The sequence below is a fragment of the Myotis yumanensis genome, unplaced genomic scaffold, assembly GCF_028538775.1.
Source record: "Myotis yumanensis isolate MYYU_CA2020_CCGP unplaced genomic scaffold, mMyoYum1.0.hap1 SCAF_5, whole genome shotgun sequence".
Classification (NCBI taxonomy): Eukaryota; Metazoa; Chordata; class Mammalia; order Chiroptera; family Vespertilionidae; genus Myotis; species Myotis yumanensis.
The window spans coordinates 84217790-84229172 of record NW_027223756.1 but is presented as its reverse complement, the minus strand read 5'-3'; the positions used below and the strand labels follow the sequence as shown (position 1 = coordinate 84229172).

At 45.7% G+C, this 11383-nt stretch overlaps 1 pseudogene; it reads left to right on the top strand.

Moving 5' to 3' along the window:
- The first annotated feature begins 10625 nt into the window (after window positions 1–10625).
- On the top strand, window positions 10626–11193 carry LOC139011456 (ornithine decarboxylase antizyme 2 pseudogene; annotated as a pseudogene).
- The last annotated feature ends 190 nt before the right edge of the window (window positions 11194–11383 follow it).

Here is an 11383-nt window from a genome sequence, read left to right as displayed (position 1 = left end):
ATAGAGAATTTTTTTTGAGTTCATTGCCAGGAGGCAAAATCTCAGTGAATTGAGATAATGTCCGGAGTATGGCAGTTTGGTGCCTTATTTTATACATTACAATCAAAAGAGAAGATCCCAGTGAGTTACATGAAATCCACTGGGGATATATTTAGGAAGCTGGGAGGAAACAAACAGGGAAAACCTGGGATAGGATGAAAAGCAAAATGATACACATACATATATATTTTACATAGCTGGGTACGGGGTAGTTAATAGTTAATGATTAGCATAACAATAACAATGAGAGGATTTATAGTCACAGCCCTGCTGCACTGCGGGGTCTGAAATAGGGGGAGTCACCCTGACATTGCCAAGGTATTCTATCTTAGATGCAAAACACAATGGACAGGGTAGGGAAGGGAAAGATTGAGTTTTGTCAGGGAGATCCTAGCCTGGGACATGTCTATCTGCCATAAACTGCTTCTAATTAAAGTGGTTTAATTTCAGACCATCCTTTATGGTTATTATAGTTCTCAAGATTAGCTGATGAAGAAAAGGCTATTGAAAAGAAACTCAGCACTAATATAACTGCGTTTTCAAAGTACAACTTCACATCCAAAGACCTACTCAGTAAGGTAGTAGAGTGCACTGCGCTGAGGGAAGTGGAATGGCTGTTTATCTATCTTCCACGACTTCCATTTCATGCTCCTTTTCCTCTAGCCTGAATGAGCTTTCTGGACTGCCCCACAAATAAGACTCTTTTATCTTTTCAGAATCCAACTCATCTTTCAAGATCCTAGCCAAACAAAACTTGTTCTCTCTAAAACTTGTCCAGACAAGTCTTTTCTTTCTACTTGAAAACTCCTATGGAACATACTACTCTTAATATTTGGTTGCAATATTTCTCATGCTGCCTTGCATTATTTTCCATGACTACAACATTGAAGGGGTTGGGCCTACAATTCAGTGTCTTCTCTCTGCCTCTCAGTTGATGTTCAATAAGTACATAATGTCCATATCAAATACACTCTCCAGTGGATCCAATAGGAAATACAGTAATTCCACACATACAGCACCCATCATTCTCTAATTCACATCTGCAAGTGAAAGGGGAAGGAAAGATGCCTCCTGAAGACAAATAATTTCTTCATTTTCACCATTAAAAACTACATTCCTGCCTGTTTTTCTCCAAAGTCGGTTTCCTGGGGATGGTAGTCACAGGTCTGCCTGAGGGACGCTGGTGGCTGGCCTGCCTGTTGCAGCTGCTCCAAGTCCCACAGCCCTTCAGAGCCAAGGCAGGAGACCCGCAAGGAGGGGAATTCACCCCATGCACCCCAGTGGGATAGAGAGGAGCCCAGGACAGGCAAGGAGCCAGACGCAGGTCAGGTGAAGCGCTGAGTTCCAGAAGCAGAGGCACACTGCAGGTGAGCTGCCCACCTGCATCCACTGCCCTGCGCATCCATCGCCAAGCAGCCCACTCTGGCGGGGACCCACATGGAAAATAAGCCTGAAGCTGAATGGTCGAGGACCCCACCCCACCCTGGTGCCTCCTCCTGTCTCCAGCCCCAGCAACTAGATGTGAGAGTGGCTTCCCCACTCAGTCTCTGCCCAGTGCATTTGGGGCCAGCCACACCCACCCCCCTCGCTTTTGAGCACTCAAATCCTCCAGCAACCCTCCCCCCACCCCCCCGCTGGGGGGTGTGTATCCATTTTTTATGCATTGAGACCAAAGCCCCCGCCAGCTGGACCTCTCCACCTTTCCCCAGGCCCCTCATTCATCCCATTGTATTTAGATACTAGAGGCCCAGTGCATGAAGTTCATCTAAGGCAGCGGTTCTCAACCTGTGGGTCGTGACCCCTTTGGCGGTCAAACAACTCTTTCACAGGGGTCGCCTAAGGCCATCTTGCTTTTCAGATATTTACATTATGATTCGTAACAGTAGCAACATTACAGTTATGAAGTAGCAACGAAAATAATTTTATGGTTGGGTCACAACATGAGGAACTGTATTTAAAGGGCCAGAAGGTTGAGAACCACTGATCTAAGGGTGCCTGTGCTGTGCTGGGCTCTGCCATCCATCACGGCCATCAGGGCCTTCCTTCATTGCTCACTGCCCCTGGTGGTCAGCGCACATCATAGCAAGTGATAGAACTCCTGGTCTCCAGGTTGAACTTTTGTGGGGACACTTTGTATATTAGCCTTTTATATATATTAGAGTCCCAGTCCATGAAATTCGTGCTTTGTGGAATGGGGTATCCCTCAGCCCAGCCTGCACCCTCTCTGATCTGGGACCACTCAGGGATCAGACCTAAACCGGCAGTCGGACATCCCTCTCACAATCCAGGACTGCTGGCTCGCAACTGCTCACCTGCCTGCCTGTGTGATCACCCCCTAACCACTCCCCTGCCAGCCTGATGGATGCATAACTGCTCCCCTGCCAGCCTGATCACCCCCAATTACCCTCCCCTGCCAGCCCAGTTGTCACCAACTGCCTTCCCCTGCTGGCCTGGTCACCCCTCCCCTACCCCCCGCACTCCCCTGCCAGCCTGGTCACCCCAAACTGCCCTCCCCTGCAGGCCTGGTCCTCCCCAACTGCCCTCCCCTGCCATCTTGGTCCCCCCCAACCTCTCTACCCTGCCAGCCCAGTCACCCATAACTACCCTTTCTTGATGGCCTGGTCACCCCTAACTGCCCTCCCATGCAGACCTGGTCCCCCCCCAACTGCCTTCCCCTGCAGGCCTGGTCACCCCCAACTGCCCTCCCCTGCCCGCCATCTTGTGGCTGTGGGCACCGCCATATCTGAGGGTGGGGCAGTCAATTAGCATATTCCCTCCTTTTTGGCTGTGAGCACTGCCATCTTTGCAACAGCATGAGGGTCAATTAGCATATTCCCTCTTTATTAGATAGGATAGATTAGTCTCAATGATTCCTTTTCTAATTAATCACCAGAATTTCAAAATAATAGTTTTACATTGCTACCAAATAACGAATGTTTTAGGCTTATTTTACTTAACTGAAATATCTTCTTTATTGGGGGATATTACCCAACAACTGCTATAGGGTTCAGTCAAGCTATTATAAATGTCTATGTTAATCTATTTACAAGTTTTCATTCTAGCACTCATCGTTGATGTATATTGCACTAATGTCTAATTGGATTCAGGAATTATGGCAAACAGTAGCTCTTCACCTCATAATACATGTATTCTTCTTCACCCCTTGCAGAGAAGTAGGGCCTTGCAATTACTTTTAGAAAATGGAATATGAGAAAAGCGTGTGTCTCTTCATGGTATTGGCTTTCAATGCTCAGGGTGGCCCTTCAGTGCTCCCTCTTTCTCTAGTTGTAATGATAGGTGCTGTGACAGCACATGACTGAGGGAGTTAGATCCCTGGTTGGGTAATGAAGCAGCATCCTGCTGGCCTCCATTGCACTTTACAAGAGTCAGCAACTGAGATCACCACCGCATAGTGTGGCTACTCTGATCAGTACAGTGGTCCCTTGTATCTCAATGAAAGCTCTGCTGAGCATCTTCTCAAGATCTGGAGATAGACAAAGAGTATGGAGATATGCAAAGTAAAACTTTATTTCCAAATATTGTAAACAATACACATACAGGCATACAAACAGAAGCGTGTTCTCAAAGGTTGGAAATTTCACATAATGTCAAACATGAGTATGTGATGTTTTGAAGTCATACAGGGATTGGAAAAGGTAGGTTTACAGCCCTGGCTGGGTGGCTCATTTTGTTGGATTGCGGTGTCCTACACCAAAAAACTAGCAGATTGGATTCCCTTTCAGGGCACATAGGTTTCAGGTTCAATCCGGTCAGGGCAAGTACAGAAGCAACTGATTGGTGCTTCTCTCTCACATAGATGTTTCTCTTTCCCTCTCTCCTTTCCTCTCTATATCAATAAACATATCATCAGGTGAGGATTTAAAACAAAAGTATGTTTCTAGTGGTTAATAAGCAAAATTTTATTCTTGTATTATTTGTTATTTATTACTGTATATATTTGTATCACTACTGTCAACCTGCTTTTGCTCTGCCCTGTACATAAACATTTTATAAAACATGAAACAAAAACAATATAATTAGAATTGCCCCAAAATTATATAAAAAATAATAATAAATAATAAATAAATGTGTTTCTTTTTAAAAAATATATAAATTTTAATGATTTCAGAAAGGAAGGAAGAGATAGAAACATCAATGATGCGAGAGAATGATCCATTGACTGCGGCCTGCATAACCCCTACTGGGAACTGAGCCAGCAACCAGGGCATGTGCCCTGACCAGGAATCAAACCTTGACTCCTGTTTCATAGGTCAATCCTCAACTACTGAGCACCGCTGGCTGGCCTAGAATGTGTTTCTTACTGAAACTCCTCACTTGGGTCAGTCAAATCTACACCACAGCCTCTACAGAACTCAGCAAATGCAGAACAAAGCTGCAAGGACACCCTGGCCCATGGAACCAGGGTGTGTGACCACACAAACCCAGAGGAGGAAGCCCTGGTGGGGTGCTTCATGTCTGGAAAATCCTGCTCACATGCCAATGGTGGTGACCAGCTTGCAGAGCCAGGTGCAAGCCATCCAAAACTGGTTTCAAATGTTCACACTGATGATGACTCACCACATACCAGAAGAGTATGAAAAAGTTTATTACTCACATGATGAGTTTTGCGGGGGAGAGTAGGGTGGATATTAGTGGAAGTCCCAAAATGACTGCGAGCACAGGGGAAAGGGACTAGCTTATGGCGTTCCTGGTGGTTACTGGGTGCTGTTGGTGGAAGCTTGCTTGATTGGAACGTTCCCCCTGCACCCAAGGATGGAGCACCTGGACTTGCTCATCAGCTTTCCCAGGTGTAAGGTCAGGGAGGAGAGAAGGGTGCATCCTAAAGGCTTTCAACATTCAAACATCAAAACTGAAATCAGTATCTTTATTATAACTATTCCCTTCAATAACAAGGGGAGAAACTAAGCACATACAAAATTTCATCCAAATTTTTCATCACGAGACTCTGATGATACTGATTGCAAGAGATTCTGAAGAAGATGCACTGGAGAAATGAGGCTTAAGTTTTCCTATAAATGTATCAGTGATTCCATACAAGAATGACCAGTTATTCAAATTATAAAATGAAACCTCTCCCAACTCATAGTCCAGAAAAATGCCAATCTTTCGGTCTCCTATAGGGGAAGGGCCAAAAGTATGAGTCCAGCATCCATTGCTTGGGGATGGTGATATGAGAGTATTTCTGGGGAAAGATTCTTTACACACACCTAAGTAATATTCACCTATGGCTCCCATGTTTACCGCCCAAAAATGCCTGCCACAGCTGATCAGTGCTTCTCTCTCATAATTGATGTTTCTATCTCTCTCTCTCTCTCCCCCTTTCCCTTCCTCTCTGAAATCATTAAAAATATTAAAATAAATAAATAAATAAATAAATACATTTCTACTTATTTGTTCCCAGAAGTCAAAGTCCAGTGTGCCAGCATCAGGAAACCAAGGATTATAAATTATAACAGTATGTAAAAGGCCCTTTGTTTTATTATTTTTTAATAAATATATTTTATTGATTTTTACAGAGAGGAAGGCAGAGGGATAGAGAGTTAGAAACATCGATGAGAGAGAAACATCAATCAGCTGCCTCCAACACATGCCCTACTGGGGATGTGCCCTCAACCAAGGTACATGCCCTTGACTGGAATCAAACCCGGGACCCTTCAGTCCACAGGCCAACTCTCTATCCTCTGAGCCAAACCGGTTAGGGCTGCAACAGGCCCTTTAATTGTTCTTTTGTAACCGAGGCACCATTTGCTTTTAATAACTGTTTAAGTAACAAAGAAATCTATGACTCGGTGGACAGCTGCTGTCCTATTGTGAAAGCTTAGCTGAAAAGCATACCCTCGAACTTGGAAGTCCAAGGCTCCAATGACTTACTGTGCAGTAACTTTTTCTTACTCTTCATTTTTGAGGTTCCCACTGCATCTTGTTGCCTTCCTTGGACCTCACATGGGGCACCACTTTGCAGGGGCTGGCCAGCAGACCCTGAGTGACAGATGAATGATTACTCTGACACTGTGAAAGAGAGGGCTAAGGGACTGCCTGGCTAAAGGAACCAGACAGCCTCAATCACCTTCCTCTGTAGGCTTTTTTTTTTTTTTTTTTTTTTTTGGTAACAGTGGTATGAGCTAAAGTTTATCTTTGAGATGCAATCAGTAGGGTAAGTAATCTTGGGAGAACGGATATGTCTGCAGTGTCCCTAGAGGCCCCAGGCCTTTTGGAGATTCCTCCTTACAGACTTTCCAGCCAAGTCCAGTGATTCCCCACAGGAATCTACTGCAGGTGAGAGATGGGATGTGTAAGGGGGTGAAGGTTGGTGGTCTTCTGGGTCAAAAGTAGATTCGAAGTCAGAAGTGTTTGGGGTATGATGTTTTGTGTGAAGGGGAAGAATCTGATGGGTAGAGCAGGACTGACAGAGAGAGGGTGGAGACTGGGGGGTGAAAAGGCCTACACATAGGGAATCTCTAACCATTTTCCATTGCAGTGACAGCAATTATCTAAATTGTGCAATGTGTTAAAATTCCAAGTTCTGTCTCACTGTTTTGACTTCCCTTTCCTTGATGACTAATGCTATCTAGCATTTTTTCATATGCTCTTGACCATTTGCATAACTTCTTTGGCAAAATGTGTATGGGGATACTTTACCATATTTAGATTGATTTATCTCACTTTTAAGAATTCGGTTGTGCCCTAGCTGGTCTGGCTCAGTGGATAGAGTGTTGGCCTGTGAACTGAAGGGCCCCGGGTTTGATTCCAGAGAGGGCACATGCCCAGTACGGGGCATCCAGAATGATTCTCTCTCATCATTGATGTTTCTATCTCTCTCTCCCTCTCCTTTCCTCTCTGAAATCAATAAACATATAAATAAATAAAATAAAAGCTCTTGAGCAAAATATGTTACTTTAAAAAAAAGAATTAGGTTGCAAGAGGTCTTTAGATATTTTAGATACAAGTTCTTTATCAGATATAGGATTTGCAAAATTTTCATCCACTCTGTGGATTGTGTTTTCACTCTATTTCCCTAAAAATTTTACTTCAATTGTGATAAAATATGTGTCGTACTGGCAGAGCCAAGGGTGAACCTGAGAGGGGCAGCTGAAAGGCTTAGAAAAGATAGAAAAGAGAAAGAAAGCTGGGTCTCAGTGGGATACTGCTTCTCTGAGAGACAGCACCCATACCCATAAGCCATGTCTTTACTTTATAGCAGATTCCACGAGGCAAAATAAGGGCGTGATCAAGATGTTTACAACATTCTCGTGGGTCTCGATCCTACTCAACTACATGCACCTGACCTACATCACTCAAGCAGGTGGGGCCAAGTGTTCGGATCACAGGTTCAAGCTTGCAACTATAGCTGTTGGCTATAACTGTGGTGGGAGGCCTCTGGCCTCCAAGCTGGGACTTGCACGTGGAAATGAGAGGACTGTGCCCTCTCATCAGTCCACAGCTTGAACCTGTCCAAAACACTGTAGCCGCGCCCCAAAATATACACAGAGTAAAATGTACACTTTCACCGTTTTAGGTGTATAGTCAGGAGTGTAACATGCACTGAGAATGTGAAACTAATCTTCGGGATTGTTTTCATTTTACAAAATGAAACTGTTTACTTCTTAGATGACAATTCCTCCTTCTCCCTTTACCCCAGCCCCTGGCAACAAGCATTCTACTTCTGGTCTCAGTGAACTTGACTACTCCAGGTACCTCATACAAGTGTAATCACAGTGTGTCATCTTTTGAGACAGGCTGAACTCACTTACCACAAGGTCCTCAGGGATCACCTGTGTTGCAGCATGTCAGGCTTGCTTTCTTTTCAAGCTGAATAATACTCCTGATGTGTGTATCCCATTTTTTATGCATTCAACTGTTGATGAGTGGTTATTTACTTCTCCTTTTTGGCTGTTGTGAATAATGTTAATATGAACATGAGTGAACATGTATCTGTTTCAGTCTAGTCTGAGAAGTAGTTTGTAATTTTTAAGTAATTGCTATGTTGCTTTTCATACCATGACAAAATACCATATCCTAGGAGTAGCACACCAGGTTCCAAAGAGTGTTGATGGTGTCCTTCCAACCATAACTCATTCATCTGATGAATTTGATTACCTGTTTCCTTCTCACTAAATGTTCCTTGAAAAGGGGGCAGCCTACGGACCTTGAACCACAGGCAGGTGACCTTGGAGACCCAAGAAAACAGTGGAAGCTGTTGCAAGACCATGGGTGTGGCTCATCTGACTCTTCCTGCAAGTACAGGGGGACGTGGCTCCAACAAGGGGACAGGGCACCACCTCCTGCACCTGTGCACTTCAGGGAAGGGTGAAATCATAGCATTTTGAGCCCCTTAGTGAGGTGTGGTGCTGCACTGCATTCTGGGACACAAGTGAGGTGAGAGTGACTCTGGGGGTGCTATGTCATTTGCCACAGGCCATGGAGGTGAAATTCTGGAGCGTTATCCCACAGGAGTAGGCACCAGCTTTGTGGGGGGGGGGGTTGCTGCACACTGTGGAGGCAGATCTGAGGTGAGGAGGCCGGGTGTGGTCAGCACATGCGCTTCTGAAAACACAGGGGAGTGTGCACAGGACTCAGGGAAGGCTCTTTAGGGACCAGTAGGCTCCTGGGGGTCTCCTAGAGGCTAGGAAAAGGCAGGGCATCCCCTTTGACATTGTTGGTGGAGGAAGACTGTTGTGAAATGTGCTTCCTGGCACAGGGGGGTGCTCATGGGACAGTGGGGTTATGGTTTCAGGGGCGTGTTCTTCATGACATGGGCTCTGGGTTCTGTCCCTGCTTCACCTCAGAGTCACCTGAGGCTACATTTTGCCAACGCTGGTTGTCTTCCCAAACACTTGGGAAGAAGGAAACATGAACAGTAAGCTAAAGGTACCACTTGTGCTTATTTTGAAGTTAGACTTGGCTATTTTCACCTAACTGATCCTATAGCAGGAAATTGACAAAGTGGGACAGGTGTTGCATTTAAACATGTTTCCCAGACAGCAGGCACAGAGTTGGCTTCAGATGGCAAATGTAAGGATCGGAAAAGGCCTCAAGACTTGCCCTGGAAAGACATAAGGCTGATGCCCACGGGTTAGATTAGGACAGTTCCAGGCTGACCTCACTTGTGCAGACCAGTTAGAGTCCTCATTTCAGATCAAGATCATAGCATTTCCTGAATAGGACTCGAGAACCCTGGTATCACCTCAAAGGTCGGGGCCAAGAGCCCTACCACTGTCTCTGAGTTGTGTGCATGAGGGCAGATGTTGCCCAAGAGGGTGTATCCTAAAGTCAAATTCAGTATCAAGAACGTCCTGTTCTCTGATACTGTTCCTAGGGTAATGGAAGCTAAAGAGAAAATAAACAAATGGGACTACATCAAAATAAAAAGCTTTTGCACAGCAAAGGAAACCATCAACAAAACAACAAGAAGGCCCACTGCAAGGGAAAACATATTAGCCAACGATATCACCGATAAGGGTTTAATCTCCAACATTTACAGGGAACTCATGCAACTTAACAATAGGAAGATAAACAATCCAATCAAAAAATGGGCAACAGACTTAGATAGACACTTTTCGAAAGAGGACATACAGAAGGCCGAAAGACATATGAAAACATATTCAAAGTCACTAATTATACGAGAGATGCAAATCAAAACGACAATGCAGTATCATCTCACACCTGTCAGGCTGGCTATCATCAACAAATCAACAAACAACAAGTGTTGGAGAGGATGTGGAGAAAAAGGAACCCTTGTGCACTGCTGGTGGGAATGTAGACTGGTGCAGCCACTGTGGAAGACAGTATGGAGTTTCCTCAAAAAACTAAAAATGGAACTCCCATTTGACCCAGTGATCCCATTTCTAGTAATATATCCCAAGAAGCTAGAAACACCAATCATAAAGGATATATGCACCCCTATGTTCATAGCAGCTCAATTCACCATAGCTAAGATTTGGAAACAGCCTAAGTGCCCATCAGCAGATGAGTGGATTAGAAAACTGTGGTACATCTACACAATGGAATACTACGCTTCGGTAAAAAAGAAGGAACTCTTGCCATTTGCAACAGCATGGATGGACCTGGAGAGCATTATGCTAAGTGAAATTAGCCAGTCAGAGAAAGATAAATACCACATGATCTCACTCATTTGTGGAATATAGAGAACAACATAGACTGATGAACAGGGACAGATCCAAAGACAGAGAAACAGCGATCAGACTATCAATCCCCAGAGGGAAAGTAGGGGAGGGTGGGGGTAAGGGGAAGAGATCAACCAAAGGACTTGTATGCATGCATATAAGCCAAACCAATGGACATGGACAACAGGGGGATGAGAGCATGAGTGGGAGCGGGGGGGTTAATGGGGGGATTAGGACACATTTGTAATACATTAACCAATAAAGAAATTTAAAAAAAAAGAATGTCCAGTTGTGGGAGGCAGGGGCTTGCCCAGGCTGGAGGAGGGCTGTGAGCCCGCGGGCTGACAGGGTCTTAACCCACAAAGATTGGCCCTGCGCACGCGACCCACACCCACCCACTCCCTGTGCTGCCCCCTCCCACCCTGAGCAGAGCCGCCGAGGATGATAAGCACCCAGGACAGTAGCATTTTGCCCCCGAGTAACTGCCCCCAGCTCCAGTGCTGCAGGCACATTGTTCCGGGACCTCTGTGGTGCTCCTGGTGCCCGTCACCCACTGAGGAAGATCCCCGAGGGGCGAGGGGCGGCAGGGATCCTTCTCTCTCAGCTCTAATAACTAAGGACCAGAAGCACACTGTGACCAGGACCTCCCGTGAACGATGGACAACCTCACATCGCCCACTTCCAGTACGAGGTCACCGAGGGGAAGGTCTCTCCCTGGGATGCAGTCCTGTGCAGCCGGAGCCTGTTTATAAAAATCCCAGGTGGAGTGTTAGCTGATGGGAGCAAAGACGGGTTGTCAGCACTGCTGGAGTTTGCAGAAGAGAAGATGAAAGTGAACTATGTCTCCATCTGCATCTGGAAAGGCTGGGAAGACAGAGCTCCACTCCTGAAGATCTCCAGCTTCTTGGGCTTTGAGGTTGTACGGCCAGGCCATCCCTGTGTACCCTCTCAGTCAGATGTGATGTTCATGGTTTACCCGCTGGACCAGAACTTGTCCCATGAGCACTAACGGTCAGAAGATGCTTTGCCCAAGAGCCACAGTGGGGACAGAGGGGGTTAGGAAGCCCTGGGACAGAGGAGGGGGCTCCTCGCTGACTAGGGAAGGACGCTGAGGGGCTCAGGGTGAGGGCTGCCTATTGTATTCTTGGTGTTGACTCCCTGAAATTGTTTCCCATAAAGAACAGTATAAACATATTATT